Consider the following 21,577-nt stretch of genomic DNA (forward strand, 5'->3'; position numbering starts at 1 on the left):
TCCTTACATCTCAAGGAGACACTTGTTTGACAGAACAGCATCTCTGAGTGCATCCCCACCAAAGCTGACAGCCGGCAGGTTTTAATTTTTTCCTCAGATTCGAAACTAAGGAAAGCAGGCTACCAAGCTGCTTGTTCCTTGGCACAGTGGCACTCAGACAGTTCAGGGAAAATTGTTTTAGGAATTTTGTGCACCTGCCTTTGGTTAATGAGGAGCCAGCTACCAGCTTTTAGAAAAATGTTGCCTATTCGCAGGTAGTTTTTACAGTGAGATGGGTCAGAGCCAACAAATATTGTTACTTTATTGTAAACGCATTTTCCATCTTAAGGAAGAAGCCTCAAGGGTAATCCAAATACGACAGAAAATAAGAGCAGCTACAGGCAACAATAAGCGGAGTTCCTTATATATCACCAGTTTATTTTAGTGCCTGTAATACAGACAGATGTGAGAAGGAGCTCCCATCTATTTGGAAACACAGCTGTCAACTCTTCCAAACACCGTCTTTTGTATCTGGCATAGCTTGTAGCTATTTTGAAGGAATCTCCCCCTTAGAAAAGCAGATAATTGATTGCTCATTGGGGATTTAGGACAAAGATGCTTAGGCAGGAGGAGAGGTAGGGAAGCAAGTCTGGGAATGCACAAACCTAGTGAGGATTTTGTGTTCTTTGTCTGCCTGGCCCAATCCGTAGGTTTTCATCCATCAGTGTTGCTTTTCCTAGTTGGGGCCAATAGATATGTAACAGATCGCGGAAGGAGAGGTTTTGCCATCTCCTCGCAGACCTCGATGGGCAGCAGTACTGAGGTGCTTCACGGGTACCACAGGAGCTGCCATGGAGTCCCGTGGTGTGAGCCTGGTGGAAATTACTTCTGATTCACCCTGGAAAAAAGGACAAAGCAAACCCTTATTGTTTCTCACTAATATTCTCTGCAATGCCTTATCTCACAGTCTGAACCCATTCTGGAACACAGCGACCTCGGGTTTCCAAATTATTGACGCCACAATCTGAAGTGACCAACAATACCACAAACACACCCCGCAGTTCGATCTAACACGAGATACGGCAATCATGGCAAATCCACCTAAGCTGACCAGTTCCACTCTTGATTATGATTATCTGCAAATTCCCTCCTTGCCTGGGACAAAGGGCGTCAGACCCTTCTAGAAAGGGCACTAGATTGTTATCTCCCTGTGGTTTTTCAAGCAATGCCACTAAAATAAAGATAGGTGGAGGCTTGATGATACAGCAATTAAGTGCATCTCCTGCCAAGCATAAGCAAGGAAACTTCTGGAAATCTCTACGGATGAGGGAGGATGGATTTGGCCCCAAATGCAGCCTTGGGAAGTGGGCCAACACGGTAGGGTCAAACCACAACCGCTGTGAGCCCAAGCCACAGCAACATTAGGCAGGAAATTCATGTGAATTGGAGTTTGCACCCACTTTTACTTTCCACGTAAGCATAGCCACAATGTGTTTAGACTGAAACTTGGTAGAGATTCCTCAAAATCATAAGTATTGGAGGTGAGCTTAATCCAACCAATATATTGCTTGCGGCATTTCATTTTTCCTAAGTACCAGCTTTCCCTTCACGGGATCTCATAAAAACAAAACAATATGTTGCTCTCTTATAGATAACCTGAAAGCAGCAGTTGGTGAAGCAGCCCCCATGTCCAGAGCTATATTATATATTTGATGTCTGGTTCTGCAGCAAAAATATTTCAGCAGAGCAAGACAAAGTGAAAGTTTAAGAGCTTGTTAAGCAACCCACTATTACAAAGAGCCATGTTCATTTTGCCTCTATTAGAAACACAAGAAGAATAATTTGTCACTTTCCCATGCCCAGGAAGATCTCAGGGGGAATCTCAGATAAGACATCAACATCATTGGTGATTACTCAGCCTTTTTTCATTACAGTTTACAAAGCCCTGAATAAGAAACTGGATTCGACTGGTGCTCCAGTTCTGCAAATGCATCTTTACAAGGCATTTATTTCTGCTTTATAGATGAGGCGAGTGAATCATAGGTGACTGGTGACTCGCACAAGTCCACAGTGAGAGAGTTTCGGCACACCATGGATGATGCTGTAACGTTACAATAATAGTTCTAGTAAATAGAAATCCTGGGTTCCCCTTCTGGGTTGCAGCATGAAGATTTTTTTCTATTCTTTTTCATCTCTTTCTGTACTGTTCCTATCTTATTTTCTTAAACTGGACATAATGCAGTTGAAAAACCTCTTTCCTCGGGATCTAAAAACTTTTCAAAAATGCACAGCTACTGGATGATGTTCCTATCTGGCTGATATTTAATACATTTGTTCTGCTGTAATTGAGAACACAGTCGTGCTAGAGGATAAATTCCAGTGATAACATTACAACACTTTGAGTGTTTTCTCCATTATGTGTCTTTACAGCAGAGATAACCTTTTGCTTATTGAAATATAATTGCATACAGAGATAGTTGTTTTAAAACAGGATTAACAATATAAGCTGAACATTTTGAAGGAAGTTGCCATAATAACCTGGTTTTATGTCACTTTCTCCAGAACGCAGCATCACTTGTACTATAAAACTAATTGAAAATTGAAAACTGAGCAACAGGAGATCTTTACTTTTCTTTTAGCACATCCCTGGAGTTATCCTGAGTATAAAAACTACATTTGAATGTCAATGGCTGCTTTGTCAGCACCTATGCCACGGCAGTATTACACAGGGATTCTCCCAGACTTCCTTCTTCACCCCATATATTTGTACAGGAGGCAGACGTGGTGACTGGGTTGTATTGTGCATCAATACATGTAGTGTTTTTTCAGAACAATCATTTTTCTGCAAAAATACAGCCAGAGCTGGACTTGAAATACATTTAATACCTGCGGCTGCCCTCATGAGGAAACGTGCGTGCTGCACCCGCAGCAAACCTGCAAGCAGAGCCGTGGGCATGGCTCTGCTCTCCCCTCCAGGTCTGCAGGACCCTAAGAGGCCCCTGCTTTTCATTCTCGGGTGGTGAAGTGCACTATAGACACGTAGGTTAGAGTTCAGTACACGCAAGGAACTTCCCCGTAGGGTATAATCACAGCCCCCCTAGCAGCATGACCCAAGGGAATGGTGCGGGTACGTGGCAGCAGACGGCTCTCTGCTCTCACCAACCTTCTGTATTTTAGCTGGTGGTAGCCAGAGGCAAAGCCAATGTTGATGACTGTACCACCAAATAACTGAGTTGTAGCATCACCCACAGTGGATCAGAGGCAGCCCAGTACCCCAAAAAGGTCAAGTCCCAGCACCTAAAGACTATTCCTTTTGTGGGAGACCTTTCCCTTCCCAGCATGGGCTCTCTGTCATTTACCCCGGCTTTTCTCCAGCCATCCCTTCAGACAGAGGTGCACCCACCATCCCCTTCACAAACCTCGTATGTTGTCCTGCCCTCCTGTTCATGGTGGCATTGCCAGCCCTTCCAGCAATTCCTCCTCTTCTGCTGCGGAGCTTCAGCAGAGATCTTCTCCCTGCTGGGGGCAGAGAGGTTGCCGGTGAGTTCCCTTCAGGATAAAAGATCCTAAGGGACAGGATAATAGTTAAATGATTATTTTTAGCCTGCTTTTGACCTGACCTATTTCAATAATGCAGGGAGCAGAACCACCCCACAGAGACCATCCCTGCTGCAGCCCAGAGGCAGCGAACTGCGATGCAGAAAACAGGACCCAGGCAGGGAGACCTTGGCCATGGCTTGGCGTTGCCTCTTCTCTGCCAAGCTGACCGGTACCACTTTTCCTTCGGGATGCTTGCATGGGGCATAAGTCACCGCTTTTCCCAATCCTCTGCCGTGGTGGTTCCTTCTCCCAGCCCGTCCCCATCTTCGCATCATTCGGGATGGGGTCAGGCTGTCAGGAGGCTGTTGGGGAGTTTATTTTTCTTTGAGCCAGGCATTGCTAATTAGGCCTAGCACTTCCTCCTAGCCTTTATTAAACAGGAGTCTCTAATCCAGAAAACATTTCCAATATTAAGACTAATTGAGTGTCACAATGTCAGCCAAGGTAAATAAGGCACAAAAAGGAAAGAAACAAGCACTGGAAGTGGAATCGGAGTTGCTGAACGCACGTCTGCTGCTCAGAGCCAAGGCTGCCACTCTGGAAAGCATCACCCAGTGAACCTGATCGAACAAATCCCCCCTGAACAGATAATGCAGAGCGATTTTTTGGGTGCCTTAGCTGTCATTTGCAAGCCAGCTTGCAAGCCTGTGGGCAAACACCAGTGCTGGAAGCCAGCAAGGGTTTGAAGCTCACAGCTGCAGTCATCTTTGGACTTCAGAAGGGGCAAAGTCAGATCCTTGCAAAGCAAGGTCTATTTCTTCACTTTTTAAAGGAGTGCGTAAAATTCAGGTACAGCACAAGATTTCCACCCAAGGCTTGTGTGTGTCTTTTCAGTCAGGCTGGAGGGGAAGTTTTAAAACTCAGCTAGTATGAGCGCTTATTTGTAGTGTGTACAAATATGCTTTCATTTTCGTTCAGCTACCTGTTTAATATTAAAAAGAAATGAGAAAAGGAAACTTTCAGGAGGTAGATTGTTTGAGAAACATCATTTAGTCACCCCTCGTTAAAGAAACCACAGCTATATGTATCTTCAATCTAGTTTTTTTCTGCCTCTCCTTATCTTAAAAATATCTTATGCGGTACTATAAATAACCAGCAGAAGGAAAAGTGAGGCAGGAGGGGAAAAACAGCAGTGGTTGTCCTTAATCGTGTTCAAACACAAATATCAAGAATGAATGAATGTCCCTCTCTGCATTTCCAGGCTGAACAGGATAGCCTGAGTCCCCGGGGATTTGCGTTTCAGACCTCGGTGCCAGTGTGCATTACTGCGGGCTTCGAAAGATGCTCTTAAAATGTTTCTAAATAACCAAACGGAACAAGTCTCTCCAGTGTGATAATCCGCGCTGTTCCTTCCGCAAGCCTGGGAGCAGAAGCGGGCAGGGGGAGGCAAGGGCACAAAGTGCTCTTCTAGCTGTGCCCCAGAAACCCAGTGCGAGCAGGTATCGGGAAGGTGGATCGCAGAACATCTGCACCCAGCTTGGATGTGCAGCACCCACACAAACACAGGGCTAACCGCTTCAGAAAGCAGTGGCCAACAAACACGGCATTAAGGTATTACGCAGGATTTCTCTGTGGGCAGATGGAAAGGTGGAAAGTCTCCCTGACACAGCCCAGCAGCTAAAGGATGAGGTCTGGCTTTGTTTAAGCAGCACGGGAGAACGGTGTGGGTTTTGCTGCAAGGAACAAGAAGCACGCATGCAGCACTAGACCCTGCTGCCGTTATCAAAAGACAGCTCCTGGGGAAAAATAATAATAATAATAATAAATAAATAAAAAATGATGCAGCACGAGGTACAGTGTAAACTTTAATAAACTCATCAGAAATCTCCAGTCTGCCTGCCTGCCTCACTGTGACTGCATTTCAATTGCAGTTCTAGGGCCCTTTAATGCAAAAAAAAAAGCCTGACTCCTAGGATGGCTCTTGCAAAATTCATGGCTGGTACTGTTCTGTGCCCTTATGACATGACAGTAACATCCATTTGTATCAGTTTGGCACTGTGCAAGTAGGTCACACGATTATGATGAAGTTAAAATGAATTTTGCCTTCCTTTAAATGGTGGTGGAACGGTTACCAACTGATTAAGGAAAACATTAGCAAGTACCATTTTAATTGATTTGAATGCATGTGTGTTTTGTATTGGTTTAGTTTGAGGGCATTTTTAAACAAATAGCACTGTCATTGTGAGCCTTAATTAGATAATAAATTAATAGATAAATGGATTAGAAAGTTCAGTATGGCTTTCACAATCACTGCTAGCAGCATAAAAATGAGGTGCTTGGTATTAGCAATGCTAATAGATGGAATAAGGAATGCACTGGGGGAGAAGGATGATGTGTGACTGGCGAGGACCATGGTCTCTCCTTTGCCCACACGTATTTTGGAAAACAAAGGTGCTCCTGCGCTTCCCTAGGAAAGATAACAGTGGGGTGGGCCTGGGAGGGGAAATATGTCAGCTCCCCTGCGCACCTCAAAGCCTGCACATTTAATGCGGGGTTCATGAAAAATTCAGTAAGCACATACGACATATTCTCAGGGTTGGGCTGCACGGGGATCAGCTCAGGGACCTGCCAAGGAAAAAGGCTCAGTATGTGCAGAATATATTCAGTGACGGCAAAACTGCTCAACAGGGAGGGAAATCTGGACCAGTTGGATGTGAAGCGCACGAGAATCATTCGGATCTTTCCAAAAAACAGTGAGTTTGTGGATGTCGTGCTGCTGACTTAGCTCTGTCATGCAGTAAATCCAGCCATACGCGTCTCGGTGCTGTTCAGGGAGGTAGTGACAGTAACTCAGATAACAGACACAGAGCGCTGCGGGTTGGAAGGTGATGCAAATAATCACTGGTGTGAGCTCAGACTGAGTGTCAAATACCTGAAATTAAGAAGTAGGGAGAGAACCTCTCGATGGTGTGGATCGAATATTATGCAGCTTTCCTAAAGACACAGAGTAGCTTGGATTTCTCTTTTTGGGTTGATTGCCCCTACTTCATGGATAGTATTACCCTGCAGCACTTTGTCACCCAAATTAGAGTGAATTCTCTGAAAAGGTTTGAAATGTGAATTATATTAAAGGTGCTTTTACGATTTTCATCAGAGTATCAGAGAAAAGCATCTTTCTACAAAAACCTGTACTGGATGTCCAGTATGGCTGAGCTGTGACTGCTACTGAAAGGACTTTAGCCCACATAAGACAATGTTTGGATGGACGTTATTCTTATTTTTTAATATTCTTGATGCAAACAATCTGTTCTGTTGCTCCCCTGAAGCTCGACTTGTTAGGCAGATGATTTTGAAAGAGACGTGAACTTCTTCAGCAGTCGGCCCCGTCTTTGTTAGGAATTAGCCATGGTGACAGAAACATCTTTTGGTGTACATTTCAGGAGCACTTGGCTAGCTGCTTTCTTTTACGGCAGCATTTAAGTACCTTGTGTACAGCATTCTGTTGCTCTTGTTAAATGAGAATTAAAGTTCCACCTGATTAAAGACCAGCCTGATAAAAAGCGAGCAGCGCACTACCCCCTCAGCTACATCATTAATAGTCTGATTATCAATCTATCTAGAATATAAATGTGCATTCAAAAACCACTGCAATTACTGTAAGGCGTATCGCAGGGTGTACAGACCTTATCACATGGGTAATTTAAAGCCTATCAAAGCACGTGAAAATATACAAGAGAGTCATAGCGGATCTTAGGTAGGAAGAGATGCGAGACGCAAACGGCGTTTTTCACCTCTAGCTTTCAATGCCGGAGACATTCATCATCTGTTAGGCTGTTTAGCAAGCTTCTAATTAGTGTTTTTCCCAAGTCTCCCTCCCACCCAAAGGGCTCCCATCCACAGAAAATCTAAACAGGTTCAGGGATAGTAAATACACTGTCCTGGGGGCTTGCATAAGCTCCCAGAACCCCGGTTCTTTGGCAGCCCCATGCACATTTGTTGTAAACCCTCAAGCCGTGCAGCCGCGTACCGCAGGGCTGAGGCTAACGCGTTAAACCCCCGAAAAGGGGAAGTTTTCCCATTAAATTAAATTAGCTTTATGTCAGGACTGTGTTAGCATAGCTGCAGTGCTTCTAGCAGGCTCATCGCATGGGCAGGCCAAGCTCGTGTCTTCTTGCAAAGGCTACGTCGATATATTTACTGACACGGTGAGAAGAGCAGGGCGAGCACAAAGCCTTGGGATTGACAAATCCCGTCTGGTCTGGAAGCAGTGCAGCCTTAAGGCAGGCTAGGAAGGAAAGAGCACACCCGGCAGGAAGAATGCAGCCACCATAACACAATCAGGATCTTGAGGGCCATGGAAATGAAATCTCGTGTTCTGTTTTGGGGGTTTATTTCATTTCTTTCTGCTCCGAGCGTGCAGCTAGGACAGCTATTCATTCAGGCTGGCTTTGCAGCACTGCAGTACACTCCTACCTTGCACCTTTATTTGTGAGCGTGTTGAAGGGCTGCCAGGCAAGAGCTTTTCTTCTTCCCACTGTCTGCAACTTCCATGCCAAGGAGAAGGCTTGGGGAAGAGGTCAAAGCCCAGCGTGTGGAGACTGGGGTCGTGCGAAAACGGAGAAAATTGAAGGGAGCTTTGAGCAGAGGTGGCTCCCCAAATCGAGATGACAGCTTGCTTTGTGGGGTTTCTGAAAGGAAAAAGTGCAGGAGACGATGCAAACCAAGGGCTAGCACTGATCCATGTATAACGATGGCTCTTGGGACCTCTCTTGAGTTTTCTCTCTAATTGTGCAAGCTATTTGCCCTGAAATGCCACACAGAAAAATGCACGTGTGGAGCTTGTGAGTGCCACACGTGGCCCCAGGCTGAACCTGCTCAGGAATTTTCTTCACGTGCTCCTGCCCTTCCTTCCTCCCCTCCATCCCTGATTCCATAAGGATGACTTGCAGCAATTTCCTGTTCTTGTAAGATCTCACCTTTTTTTTTTTTTTTTCTTACATACCTTACTATTCCTACCACAAAAGAGGCATGTCCTGGGGGAAAGGGTCTGCGTTCAGCTGGCCAAACAGCTAGCTTTGTTTCGCGGGTTTTTGTTTGGTGTCAATCCCAGCATTGTATGTACCTGTTTCAAACATGATGGAAAGAAAGTGTTTCCCTTCTGGAAGAGAATATTTGTTTGGCCCTGTAGATAGTTTAATGCATGCTGCTTTGTCAAATCCATGAAAGGGAAGGGAAGGGAAGGGAAGGGAAGGGAAGGGAAGGGAAGGGGGAAGGGAAGGGAAGGGAAGGGAAGGGAAGGGAAGGGAAGGGAAGGAAGGGAAGGGAAGGGAAGGGAAGGGAAGGGAAGGGAAGGGAAGGGAAGGGAAGGGAAGGGAAGGGAAGGGAAGGGAAGGGAAGGGAAGGGAAGGGAAGGGAAGGGAAGGGAAGGAAGGGAAGGGAAGGGAAGGGAAGGGAAGGGAAGGGAAGGGAAGGGAAGGGAAGGGAAGGGAAGGGAAGGGAAGGGAAGGGAAGGGAAGGGAAGGGAAGGGAAGGGAAGGGAAGGGAAGGGAAGGGAAGGGAAGGGAAGGGAAGGGAAGGGAAGGGAAGGGAAGGGAAGGGAAGGGAAGGGAAGGGAAGGGAAGGGAAGGGAAGGGAAGGGAAGGGAAGGGAAGGGAAGGGAAGGGAAGGGAAGGGAAGGGAAGGGAAGGGAAGGGAAGGGAAGGGAAGGGAAGGGAAGGGAAGGGAAGGGAAGGGAAGGGAAGGGAAGGGAAGGGAAGGGAAGGGAAGGGAAGGGAAGGGAAGGGAAGGGAAGGGAAGGGAAGGGAAGGGAAGGGAGGTGATAATGAACTTGCATGAACAAGCCCGCACGTTTCAAGGCCAGGGAATAGCTTGAATGGGTGATATGTCCAAATTAGAGTTCCTGATCACTGCAGCACCTAGATAGTTAGAATGAACTTGGTTAAAAAAAAATGGAAAACAGCCTCCCCTCTCTTCCCCAGAGACCCTTTTGTTATGTAGACCCCTCTTCATGTTTTTAGTTTAATCTTCCCTCTACAAGAGGCTGAGTGAGGACTAGAAATCAAAGATTGTACAAGGCTCAAATTAAGATCTGCATTTGGGTCAGAGAAGTCTCTGTCCAGTTTGAAACACAGGACAGAGAGCTGAGGCAGAATAATCACAGTTCACCCTGTAGGTCTTTTTCCATTCCTAATGCCTCGCATTCTGCGAACCATCAACCAAGTATTCATGTTTGGGCCGTTCATAGGGTTGTTGCTCTTTTGAACCTCTCCTCTTTGCTCCAGGGATCAACAACATTGTCCAACTCACTGATCTTAAATCACTTTGTGTGCTTGGGACTTGGCTCACATTGAAGTTCATATTCCCAGCATGCCAATAGAGCAGTTTCCCCAGCGCATGCTTTTCTTTTTTAACCATTTTTCCAGAAAACCCCACTCCTTCCGTGGGCCGCCACTGTGTATTTTGGTGGGTTTGACTGCAGACTAAATCATCACTTTCTGTGAAATAATTGAAATGGAAAATCCTGAGTGTTGGGAATAAACTGATTTAGGAAGATAGGTCTGTCCTCTGATATTTGGAGACTTGAGCTAAGCTTTGGATGCATGTGGTGTATATGTGCACATCCCTGTGAGCTTTTTTTTGTTCCTTCATCACAGCCAAAAGAAACACAAAGTCCATATAAGAAAATTCAGAAGTGAGCATTGTCTTTGGGAATGTGGGAAACTCCTCGCTTCATGCAATGTTTATATTCAGGAAGCCAAACAATTGCTTCAGAGAGCCTTCTACTCGGGGTTAAAGTTGTACCTAAACCTGGCCAAGCAGTTAACTTTCCAGTGCCCTTTCTACACCTCTGTTATAGTGCTTAATAGGAACCTGTGTTCACTGAACCAGAACTATTTAAACATTTTTCTGCAAATATCCCATTCTCTCATTTAACCCCAATAGCAGACCTGTTCTGCAAATAAACGCAGGCCTCAGTCCTCCAAGGAAACCTTTACACCTCGTACAATCATTTACCATGTGGACATTTGACTCACATTTGAATATCCTGGGGTAGGGGGAGAGCAGGATGGGCTTTCTGTGTAGTAAATCCAGGCTCGGCAACTGGTGCTGACGGCTCTGAAAACTGATGATTTGGGTTAATTCGTAAAACAGGAGAGAGTTTGATGAGATAGTGATGCACTAGGGGAGCACATCTCGGAGCATTTTGGGTTTTTCTCCCTAGGCACGGGCTCCCAGGGGAATATCGGGAGGGGGTTCAGGCCCTGCCAGGCAGTTTCTCCCATCACTGTGTTACTATTTGGTTTTCCCAGGCACAAAACCAAATCCCTTGGCACCATGGGGATGTCGTAGAGATACCCAAATCCTTCTGTCCCAAAGAGCCCTGGGAAGGTGGGTGTCCTGCCCTGCCTGCCCCACGTGGTGCTCCTCCAGAAGGATTAGCTGCCATGTTACTTGGATAAATGAGGCAGAGCAGGGTGATGGCATGATTTTTTTCGAGTTGAGATGTGGCTAGAAAGGAGAAAGATAAACCTGTAGCTCTTATGGATTAACTTCTGGTTTCTAAGAATAACATAGATAAGGCAGCCTCAATTAGACAGAGCTTAAAATCACATATAACGAACCCGAGACGGAAGAGATTGGTGTATCTGAAAGAGAAGTCGCCGCTGTTCTTTAGATAAGCTCCCAGATCCTCAGATGAGAAAAAATAAATATTGCAAAATGGGGTTTTCCTTAACCTTCCTTTTCCTTGACTTCACCTTCCCAGGCAGCCTCACTAAGCTCTCTGCCTTCTTCGCTTGCCCGAATTGCCTGCCACCGAAGGAAAAAAAAAAAAAAAAAAGGCAGCTCAAACACAGGGTAGTTTTACCGCAAATCTTTCTGTTTCTGCTTATTCTTTTATGTCCTTTTAGAAAACCTAAGATAACAAGTTGTCCTTTTACACACGTCTGGGACAGTTTCAGAAAGGTGTCTCCTCTCTTTCTTAACAAAAGAAAAGGTCCAAGCCAAGAATGCACAAGTAAGACAATCACACATGCAGCAGAGATGTCTCACCTGGAATAGTCTGCACAAAATCTGCACAAAACCCGTGTCTGTTTCTTATCCGTCGTGGTAGTCGTTTATTTTTATGAACGCTAACGTTCACCCACAAAAATAAAGCAGGGCAGCATTTCATCATGAGGCTGTTTCCTCCAAGGTATTTCCTACAAGGTGTTGGATTCACTTTCTGTACGATCAAGAGCTATCGCTGTGTAATTGCCAGCGAGCAGGTACCAGGGCTGAAGGTCAGCCCGGCAGCGTGCATGTCCCCAGCACAGCTGCTCCTGTTTAACGTCCCTAATAAAGGGAGGGAGACATTTGATTTTGATCAAGGTTTTAAGAAACACCATATCTACAGAGGCCGGACATTTTCTTTCTCACTTCATCAGGGAACTTTTCAGGATAGAAAAGCAGCCCTGAGCAGTTTATCATGGAGATGACCTGGGGCTGGCAAGCTTTGGATAGGTCAAAGGCTTCCCATTGCCACAACGGGAACGTATTTTATCCTCGAATATGACAAAAGTTGGTAGTGTACAACTTTTGGGCTATATTTTGAGTACTTTTGGGGGTTTTTGACTTTTGGTAGTTCTTTTTGCAAGTTTAAGACAAATGCATATTTGTTTGTGGAAGATAGGCAATTTCTCCCCCTTCTTTCTTTTTTCTTTTCTTGAATTTAAACTGCTTCTTTATAAAGGTCGCTCAAGTCCAGAGCAAAAGAGGATTAATTGCTAATAGCCATAATTTAGAGACAAATTACCCTCCTGATATTTCAGCCGCATAGGATACACCATGGAAGAACCATCTATCTGAGAGAATGACACGCGTGACTGTAACCTACAGTCGTGTTCAGCACCAACATGGTTCATCTCCCCTGATGAGTGATAAAGGTTTTAATATATTAATAATAAAGGGTATAAAAATAACGCCATAGTTCCACGCAACATCTCTCATCCAAACAAGACAGGTTTTTCTCTTAATCGGACCGGGCAATTATTTTTTTTTCTATAGGGATATGCATTGATTTCAGTAGGGTTATTCACAGAGTAAATGTTCCTCTGCATGAACACAGCCAACAGGATCTAGGACGTTCATTTCCAACCCCCTCTCTCCCCATCTCTCATTACATAGTGCCTTACACTATTAGTAATTCAATTAAAATCAATAAGATTGGTCCATGTGAAAAATGACCCCAGGTAATCAGCTCCATCGAGGCACGATGCGCACTTTGGACGTGGCAAGCAGAGCTCAGATGCTCACACTGCTGGTCAGTGGTGGACCTCGAACTGAGAATTTGAGAAATCCACTTAATTTCATAAATCCCTCCCGAGCCCTGATCGTGTCCGTAGGCACACCTTGACGGATCTGCATCTCACCTTGGTTCATGCTTCTTTGGAGAGTCGAAAACCCCAAGGATTTTTATGTATCATGCAACAGGCCCCAGAGCATCAGTGTTTTGGGGTGGCATGGGTCTGTGCTAGCGAGCCCTTTGGGGAGCTCTGCATCCTGGGGACACCATGGGAAGGTGGCTCAGCCCATTCGCATCCACGTGGCTTTTTCACTTCCAGAGCTGACCTGTCTGCAGGCAGCTATGTGTGCCCCCATCTCCTCCCAAATGTCCCATTTCTAAGCCTACGCCATCGACCTCACATGGTAGCCACGCATTTCTGTCAGGCTGCTTATATATACCTATGTATTTCACATGGTGAACTTTTCTGCCTGCAAGTCTTTTCAGAAAGGCCAGGAAGTTTCTCCCGCTGTTGCCAGATAATGTCTTTTCTCAAAGGTCAATCATAAATGCACTCATTCCACTTTATTATTCATAGTTGCTTCTGCTTGATTTCTGGCGAGTTCAGGCTCTGGGATGATCTTAGAGGCTCACGGTGCTATTGCCAAGTTGTGGTCATTTAAGAAAGGACAAAAATCGCTGTTGAGAGAGTTCACAGGGGCCTTATATAGAAAAAGAAAATAATGGGAAAAAGTTGTCAGGCAGGAAGAGTCTGGGTACACAAAACACCTGGCTTAGACATTAATCAGTGTGGTGTCTTCTTTAACACTTTCCATTCTCTTTCATTTGGGAATAATGTGCAATTCAGTCTGACGTTGCAAGACAGTTAATTAGCATCCATGGGCTTATAAATAGGATTTCACAGAATAGCCGATAAGCTGGTGTTATTAGTGTTCATTTCACTCTTACTTCTATTCCCTTTTGTGGTGAAGACAGATTTTATTAAAACAGACCTTTCACAAAACACATTTATTCATTTCAGATTCCCATTAAACCCCCAGGTGTGGGGGGCAGATTGGTTTCACTTGGTTTCTTTTCAGTTCTGATTCCACTCTTTCTCATAACACGCTGCTACTAAGAGTTCCTTAAGCAAACGGAATGATTCAGTGGACTCAGCCCAAGGGATACATGTCCTTTCACCCAACCTGTTGCAAGATTTTGGCCTGGAAGCTTTACTGCCCACCCATTCCATCTTCCAGGAAGCACATTTGCTTCTGTCAAAGAGTTTGTCAGATACAACACAACGTGCAAACCCTAAGCATTGTTTCCAAGGCTGGGACAGCTTTGGAAAATCCATTTCTGAGTTTTTTCCAGTGACTCCCAAGGCCCTGGTGAACAGGTGGCTCAAGAAGCCACTGGTATTCATAAAATGTTCCAATCAGTTCTAGAGATTTGCATGATGCAGCAGGGATTTGCAAAAAAAAAAAAAAATACCCTCTTGCTCAAGGGCATGTGCTTATCACCTGGCAGGGATCTAAAGGGAGTAATTCCTGCCTCTACAGCAATGTGCAGTTTGCTAGATGGATCATTGCTGTATGGATTTTGGTATCGGCCATGCTGAAAAAGATCAGTGAATTAATGAACAAATGAGATTGGGAAAGCGTAATGGGTTGCGAAGCGCTGCTCCAAGAACTATAATTCCAGTCCCATCAGTGATGGGTTCAGAAATCACTCTTCCAGTCCAGTTTTCCATTACATGGTTTAGCAGCCACCTTGTCCCACTGGGAAGGATAAAATGAGAAGTTTAAAGAAGATCTTCATTGATCCATCTCTTGGATGACTTCACAGCATCATAGCAACAGCAAATAAGGAAAGAGAATGGCGTACATCGTAAAACCTTTCTTCTTCCTCCAACTGGCCTTTACCCACATCAAAAACGGACTTGGAATTGTTTTTATTTCACAAAAATCAGCAGCAATTCTTACAATGCAGGTTTGAAATTATTTTAAACATGCCTGTTTCCTGAGGAACAGCAGAAGTTAAGGACTTAAAGAGCTGTTTTCACCGGTACGCAAAATCCCTGCCCGTTTGAGCCTTACACTAGTATTACTGGGTAACCAGACACAACTGCTTTCTCTGAATAAAACGCTGCCCCTTCCACTTTGGAAGAAGCATTATAAAAGCAGCAGATACGCCTGTTGCTGTGGAGATTTTCAGCCACAGGCCAATCTCTCCTCTGTCACCTGAGTTAGCTCACAAGTCGCAGCAGCTGAAGGTTGTTTCCCCGTGATTTTCCGAACATGCAAATGTTTTCCTGAATAAACCAGACAGAAAATCATTTGCAGATGCTAAACCTTCCCATCCCATAAGTCCAATGGTCGAGTTCATCACCAAGTTAATGCCCTTTCTGTACATCACATTCCGCAATGCCATATAAAACTCTCTCACCTTTTCATCCCATGTTCTCTGAGCTTTCGCTGGCAGCTCTTGGTGGCCTTCCCCACACCGATCACAGCACTGACTTAACTTCTTCTGCCACTGTGGCCTTTGTGTTTCCAGCCTTCGGTCCTCCACTTGTTCAGAGAGGTCTGAACATGAGCCGGCAGTGTGCCCAGGTGGCCAAGAAGGCCAACGGCATCCTGGCTTGTGTCAGGAATAAATAGTGCAGCCTGCAGGGCCAGGGAGGTGATCGCCCCCCTGGGCTCTGCTCTGGTGAGGCCGCACCTCGAGTGCTGGGTTCAGCTTTGGGCCCCTCACTACCAGAAGGACATCGAGGCCCTGGAGCGTGTCCAGAGAAGGGCTGCGAAGCTGGGGAAGGGCCTGGGACACAAGTCCTGTGAGGAGCGGCTGAGGGACCTGGGGGTTTTGGGCTGGAGAAGAGGAGGCTCAGGGCAGGCCTTATTGCTCTCTGCAACTGCCTGAAAGGAAGGGGTGGGGAGCTGGGGGTCGGCCTCTGCTCACAGGTAACCAGTGATAGGACCACAGGGAACGGCCTCAAGTTGTGCCAGGGGAGGTTCGGGTTGGACATGAGGAGACATTTCTTCTCAGCAAGAGCGGTCAGGCATTGGGACGGGTTGCCCAGGGAGGTGGTGGGGTCCCCGTCCCTGGGGGTGTTCAAGGCAAGGTTGGACGTGGTGCTTGGGGACATGGTTTGGTGGGTGACAGTGGTGGTAGGGGGCTGGTTGGACCAGATGATCTTGGAGGGCTTTTCCAACCTTAATAATTCTAGGATTCTATGAATCTAAATGTCCTTTGCTTCCGTTGGCTGCCTTTGTACGCTCATGTGGTTGGCTTCATTGATGCAGTGCTAAAGTCAAAAACTAAATCTGTGTACTAAGCATAGATCTTCCACATGTGGACACATCTGAGTTATTGACCTTCTCTTTTTATCTGCGCTCTCTAAGACCTGTGTTAGATTTTCTTATATTTTAAATAATAGGGTTATTTCATGTCATCCACATCAGGTTCTCACATCCTTTTATTAGTGGAGGTGAGTGAGTGTTCCCCTCTAAAATAGGAGGATGTGGAGAAATCTCTTTGGTGCTTTACTACCTGAAGAGCTTTAAATGATTATAACTGTTACTAATACAGTTATAAAATCAATTTAGTGGTAGAAAACTATTTCTCAAAGTGAGCCAGCAAGCATCTGTATGCCATTTGAGATCCTGAAATATCAGCCTAGTGGCATATTTTTGTAGGTGTGATAATCCGAGGAGTTAGTCAAGAAAACACTTGTAGGCACAGGTAGTATCTTTTATTACAAGTAATATACTCAGAAAAAAGTAAGCAAGCTTTCTTCAAATCCATAATAGAAGCAGCAGACTTCACAGCTAAGTGCGAGTTTAGAGAAATTGCTCAGAATTTCTAACAGAGCTTGTACGGGTGCATATATTTTTGCAGGGTAAATGGGATGGAATAATGGCTACCAGAGCCCTTTTTCAGGTGTGTGTCAGGACTTTTAATGTTCACACCGGAATGACCACTTTGCTCATGAAGTAGCTCTATTGCTCCCAGACCCCAGCGCCTCCGCCTCCATTGACTGGAAGGCCAGAACACCCGAGCAGGGCCAGGTGCTGGGTTCGCTGCCTCGGGGATGGGCATAATAAAAATCACAAGCATATAACAGAAAGGCAGTGTCGCGCCTTTTCCACATTCATCTTCGCATCGGCTTCGGCATAAAAGAAAATGTAAAGAAAAAGGTAAAAGTAAAGGAAAAATGGAAGACAGCATAGTTACTGTGCAGCAGCAGAGGTCCAACCAGAGCTGCTGCTAAATAGCCCTGGAGAACCAGCAATCTGGGGGACCTTCAGATGCAAACCAGTTTGTCAATAGCACCTTTACCAGTCCGTTGCTAGAATCCTAAATGTAAAAAGGAGTTTTATTGAAGCTTCTGGGTACCCTGGGCCTATGACAGGTGACCTTTCGTTGTTCTTAAACAACTCCAAATGTGTGTTGCAGATGCCCCATGAGGGTGTTGTGGGTTAGTTTATGCCCAAAGGGATGGGGCTAGACAGGAGCTTTTTTCAACCAATAACAACAACAACAACAAAATACAACACATTCTCTTTTTTTTTTTAAGACTGTGTGCGGGTGACAGTTGACTATTTAAGATATAACTGAAAACAACCAATATTTATGATTTTGTGTTAACAATTTTAAGCGTTGGCTCTAAAACATAATTTTAATTGTTTATTTGCTTACATAAACAGGCACACAAAAAAACCCACTTGATGTCTGCACCATGAACTCTGGGTTCTCTTGCACCTATGAAAAATTAAGCTCCAACATACCCCAGACTCCTGATTTACTTCGTGTCAGGGCCTCCACACTCAATGACTTCAACTTTTCACTTTAAGAAAAGTGAATTTTGGTGCTTTGCTCTAAGGACCGAGGTCTGCAAATTGTGACTTTTAGGCAGACTCCATCAAATCGAACCTCTGAGCTTAATGAATCTGGGGAAATTTGGGACATTTGAACCCAAGTAAATTGGAGAATTCCAGTCTATAGGGAAAAGCCATCTAAATTTTGCTTTTCATACTTTGCATGTGAAAGGGAAAAGCTTTTGCCACTTCAAGACTTTTCAAGTTCATTTTAGTTATTCTTTCTCATCATAACATCAGTTTGTTATACACATCAAGGTCAGTTCTTAGAGGATACTGAGCAATTACTGGCTTAATTACAGTGCCTAAATAAATATATTAAGTGAGGAAATTGGAGGTCTGGATAATTATCCTGGAACAAAAAGAAATAAAACACTACCCTGCTTATTTTATCTTTTTTTTTCTTCTTGATGATAAGCAATAGCTGTTATACTTGCTTAAATTTTTCCAGATCATCTTTTAGCACTTCTTTACAGTCAGCTTTTGAGTTTTTTCCAGGTGATTCAGTGAAATGCATTGGCAAATACATTTTCCAAGCATTTTTATAAGGCTGTGATAAATGGACGTTTTAAGAGTTGAAGTAGGAGCTGAGTTTATACTATTATTTTTGATAATAGGATCACTATACAGGATATGACATCAGGAAGGAAGTATGCTGTAAGCTGAAGAAACCAGAGAAATAATACAGCTACTGTACTTTTCTGTATGTAGGACAAGAAAATACTGTAATAAAATACTGCTGGGAAGCTGCAGACGTACAAGACTTTTTGCATGTAATTCTCCCAGAAGATTTAAAGTACAGCCTTGTGAAAAACTGGGCTTTAGATTAACCTGTTGTTTCTTTATTATTTTTTTCCAAATGAAATGCATCACTTGAAAAAAAATATCTAGCAGGGGGAAAAGAGCCTCTTCTGTGTACACAAAGGATCTGCCCAGTGAAAATTTAAGAGTGGTCAGGCATTGGGACGGGTTGCCCAGGGAGGTGGTGGAGTCCCCGTCCCTGGGGGTGTTCAAGGAAAGGTTGGACGTGGTGCTTGGGGACATGGTTTAGTGGGTGACATTGGTGGTAGGGGGATGGTTGGACCAGATGATCTTGGAGGTCTCTTCCAACCTTGATGATCCAAATTAGAGAGAAAGGAGACCGCTATGTTCCTGAGTCAGCTCGGCAGCCTACTGAAGGGTGTCAGTGCAGTAGCTGGGAGTGCGTGGTGTTAGACCTGTAAGGCTCAGGAACAGTCTGCCCAGCCTAATTGGTCAGGAATTTAAAGTTAGACTTGGAATATAAGGGATTTCTATGCCATAGTGAATAACCACCTCAATAACCCTCAGAGATGGACAAGCTAACCAGCCAGGGCTTCCGATCATCCAAAACAAGCATGCTTCCCTGCTCCTGTTCACATTTTATCATGGGATAAGATCAAAACCATTACATTTACAAAGGAAAGCAGGAATTATTTTATAGCTAGTATGTGAAAGTATCCATTCCGTGTTAGTTTTGACAGAAACTCCTTAAACTCACTAAAAGAATCGCCTATGAGAGTTGGAATATGCCTAGCATGTAGTTTCAGTAGTCAGAAGAAAAATAAGGGCTACAAGTCATCTTTCTTTATTGCCTAACTTTGATTACTATGTAGTATGAGGAAGACATTTTCCCCTATGGTATAGGATGCAATTAAGAGTTTTAGGGGAGGGGTGCATGGCTGGAGTCAGCCAGGGATGGGGAACGGATGGTAAATCAGCTGGAGCAGGAGTTTGCTCCATCATGGCAAAGCCTGTAGCACACCCTTACATGGGTTCAGGTGCCACCCTTTCAAGCATGAAACTCTTTTTTAAAACTGCCCTCACTTTTCTAAAATGCATTCTTTTTTCGAAGATAACTAGTTCCTTTACCCAAACAGAGGCGGGGGATGAGAGATGGAGAGGCGCTTCAATGAACAAGACCATGCATCTTGCCCTCCTGCATACAGCCCACACTGCTGTGAATCCTTGTCTGAACTACTGGGACTTTTTTTGCAGATAATCCTCATGTGCCTTGTACATGTGTTGAATTATAATTACCTTCCCTCTGTCCAGGAAATCTCTTACAGGAGACATTTCTTTGTACAATGCATTGAAGAATTTCAGTTGTATTTTTTTTTTTTACTGAGCAGGAAACTGAGAAAAACTCAAGGTGAATATTTTTTCTTACGGGGCAGAAGTCAGTAAAGCAATGATTAAGGTATTCAGATTGTGGCTTCAAAGATCTTAAGCGAGGCTTTGGAGGAAAAAAAAAAACAGTAACATCAATGATGTCTGAAATTTTCTCAATTCTTGCTATTGCATTTGCAAGTTGGCTTGTTGGCTGCTAAAACATGGAGGAAAAAATAATAGTTCCTTTTTTTAGGACTTGAAATTCCATACAATAACCTGAAACTTTGCCTCTACCAATTTCTTCCTTGTTTTCTTGAGAGTGCTCTTTAGCTACTAATGTTGTTCTAGGCCTGAAATGAACCAAATGAAAAACAGAATTTTTGGTCCAATACTTTTTTTTTTTTTTTTTTTTCCCTCCTGGCTTAATAGCATCATATTCCTGTATTACCTTCTTGGGCAACACTACTGATCGGCAGTCTTTCTCAGGAACATCACCAGGAGCTACTATTAAAGTAGAAAGAATAAAAAATTCTTTGCCTTAGCAAGAATTCAGGAAGTTTTCTTGGAAGAGGATCCTGAAGTGCAGGTTTATGTGGAGGAACTTTGGATTAGAGCAGTGAGGACTGCATATCTTCTTTGCAGCTTTTTCAGTAAGTGTGTGGTCTTCACTTTGACCTCTGTGGAAGCACAGCACTTGTTCTGCAGCACAGGGACTCTCTCTGCCTCTCAGTGCATGCGGAACATCGTGAACAGCTCTCTGCCATGATAATTACAGCTACAGCCCAGTGCTAGGACAAACGGCAACACAAGAGGTTCTGCCTGAGCATGAGCAGAAACTTCTGGGCTGGGCGGGTGCTGGAGCCCTGGCACAGGCTGCCCAGAGAGGGGCTGGGGGCTCCTCCTTGGGGATCTCCAGCAGCCGCCTGGACGTGGGGCTGGGCGCCCTGCTCGGGGTGGCCCTGCTGGAGCAGGGCTGGCACCACAGGGACCCGCAGCTGCCTCACACCAGCAGACACTCCGTGAGTCTACAGTTTTGAACTAAACTTTGTTTTGGGATCTGTTTGGGATCACCTGAGCACATTAAATTGGTTTGTAGACTGGTTTGTCAATCCTGCAGGAGAAAAGAAAGGAGTTAATAACTTGTCCAGGCACAGTCCTGGGTAATGTGCTCCAGGGGACTCTGTCTGAGCAGGGAGGTTGGACAATATGGCCCCCAGAGGTCCCTTCAGTGATCTGTGAATCCCCTCAGTGATTCTGTGATCCTCTGATACCCGAGCACAAAAAACGTCCCTACTCTTAAAACTGGCATTGCAAGAACACCCAGTGGCCCAACACAAGATCTAGGTCCTGCTGTTCTGCTGGCTTTGCAAGCACACAAGGAGAAGCATCTTGTGTCTCAAAAAGCCTGCAGAATAAATAGCCAGAAATGTCCAACGTGACTCTGGAAAATGCAGGATGGGTCTGATCTTGTACCGCTCTGTGCCAGCCACAGGGTATGTGCAGGATTCAAGTGCTTTCCCAGGGGAGCATGAGGTGCAGAGAGACATTTAGGGGTCCCAGAAGCTGTCACACCCACGGTACAGTGCTGTGCACAGGTGCTGGCACAGGGTGCGCTCCTTTAGCTTAGTACCATGCCCAAATTCTTCTGCTGTTCGACACATTAACTCAGCAGGCTCAGCATCACTCCGGTACAGCTATCCTGCCTCCTCTTCTGCAGCAACCTCACACTTTTTTGGTGGCTTACCCTTCTGTTTTCAACTCCAGGGCCACAGGGCTAGCTCACAGA

At 44.9% G+C, this 21,577-nt stretch overlaps 1 protein-coding gene and 3 long non-coding RNA genes across 22 annotated transcripts in view; 2 read left to right on the forward strand and 2 right to left on the reverse strand.

Annotated features, from left to right (window-relative positions):
- Nucleotides 1-21,577, forward strand: part of TENM4 (teneurin transmembrane protein 4) — a 1,678,763-nt gene that overhangs the window by 1,391,746 nt on the left and 265,440 nt on the right. The window lies entirely within an intron of this gene.
- Nucleotides 301-8,754, reverse strand: LOC125180789 (uncharacterized). Its single transcript, XR_007159675.2, has 5 exons — nt 8,522-8,754; nt 7,993-8,207; nt 3,399-3,498; nt 645-877; nt 301-547 (listed from the first exon to the last, which is right to left on the reverse strand). It is a non-coding gene; the product is annotated as an uncharacterized lncRNA (long non-coding RNA).
- Nucleotides 867-8,516, forward strand: LOC136789645 (uncharacterized). Its single transcript, XR_010828452.1, has 2 exons — nt 867-1,356; nt 2,003-8,516. It is a non-coding gene; the product is annotated as an uncharacterized lncRNA (long non-coding RNA).
- On the reverse strand, nt 9,292-15,368 carry LOC136789643 (uncharacterized). The gene is made up of 4 exons (XR_010828450.1): nt 15,230-15,368; nt 11,142-11,328; nt 10,554-10,642; nt 9,292-9,434 (listed from the first exon to the last, which is right to left on the reverse strand). It is a non-coding gene; the product is annotated as an uncharacterized lncRNA (long non-coding RNA).

This window comes from Anser cygnoides, chromosome 1, assembly GCF_040182565.1.
Source record: "Anser cygnoides isolate HZ-2024a breed goose chromosome 1, Taihu_goose_T2T_genome, whole genome shotgun sequence".
Lineage (NCBI taxonomy): Eukaryota > Metazoa > Chordata > Aves > Anseriformes > Anatidae > Anser > Anser cygnoides.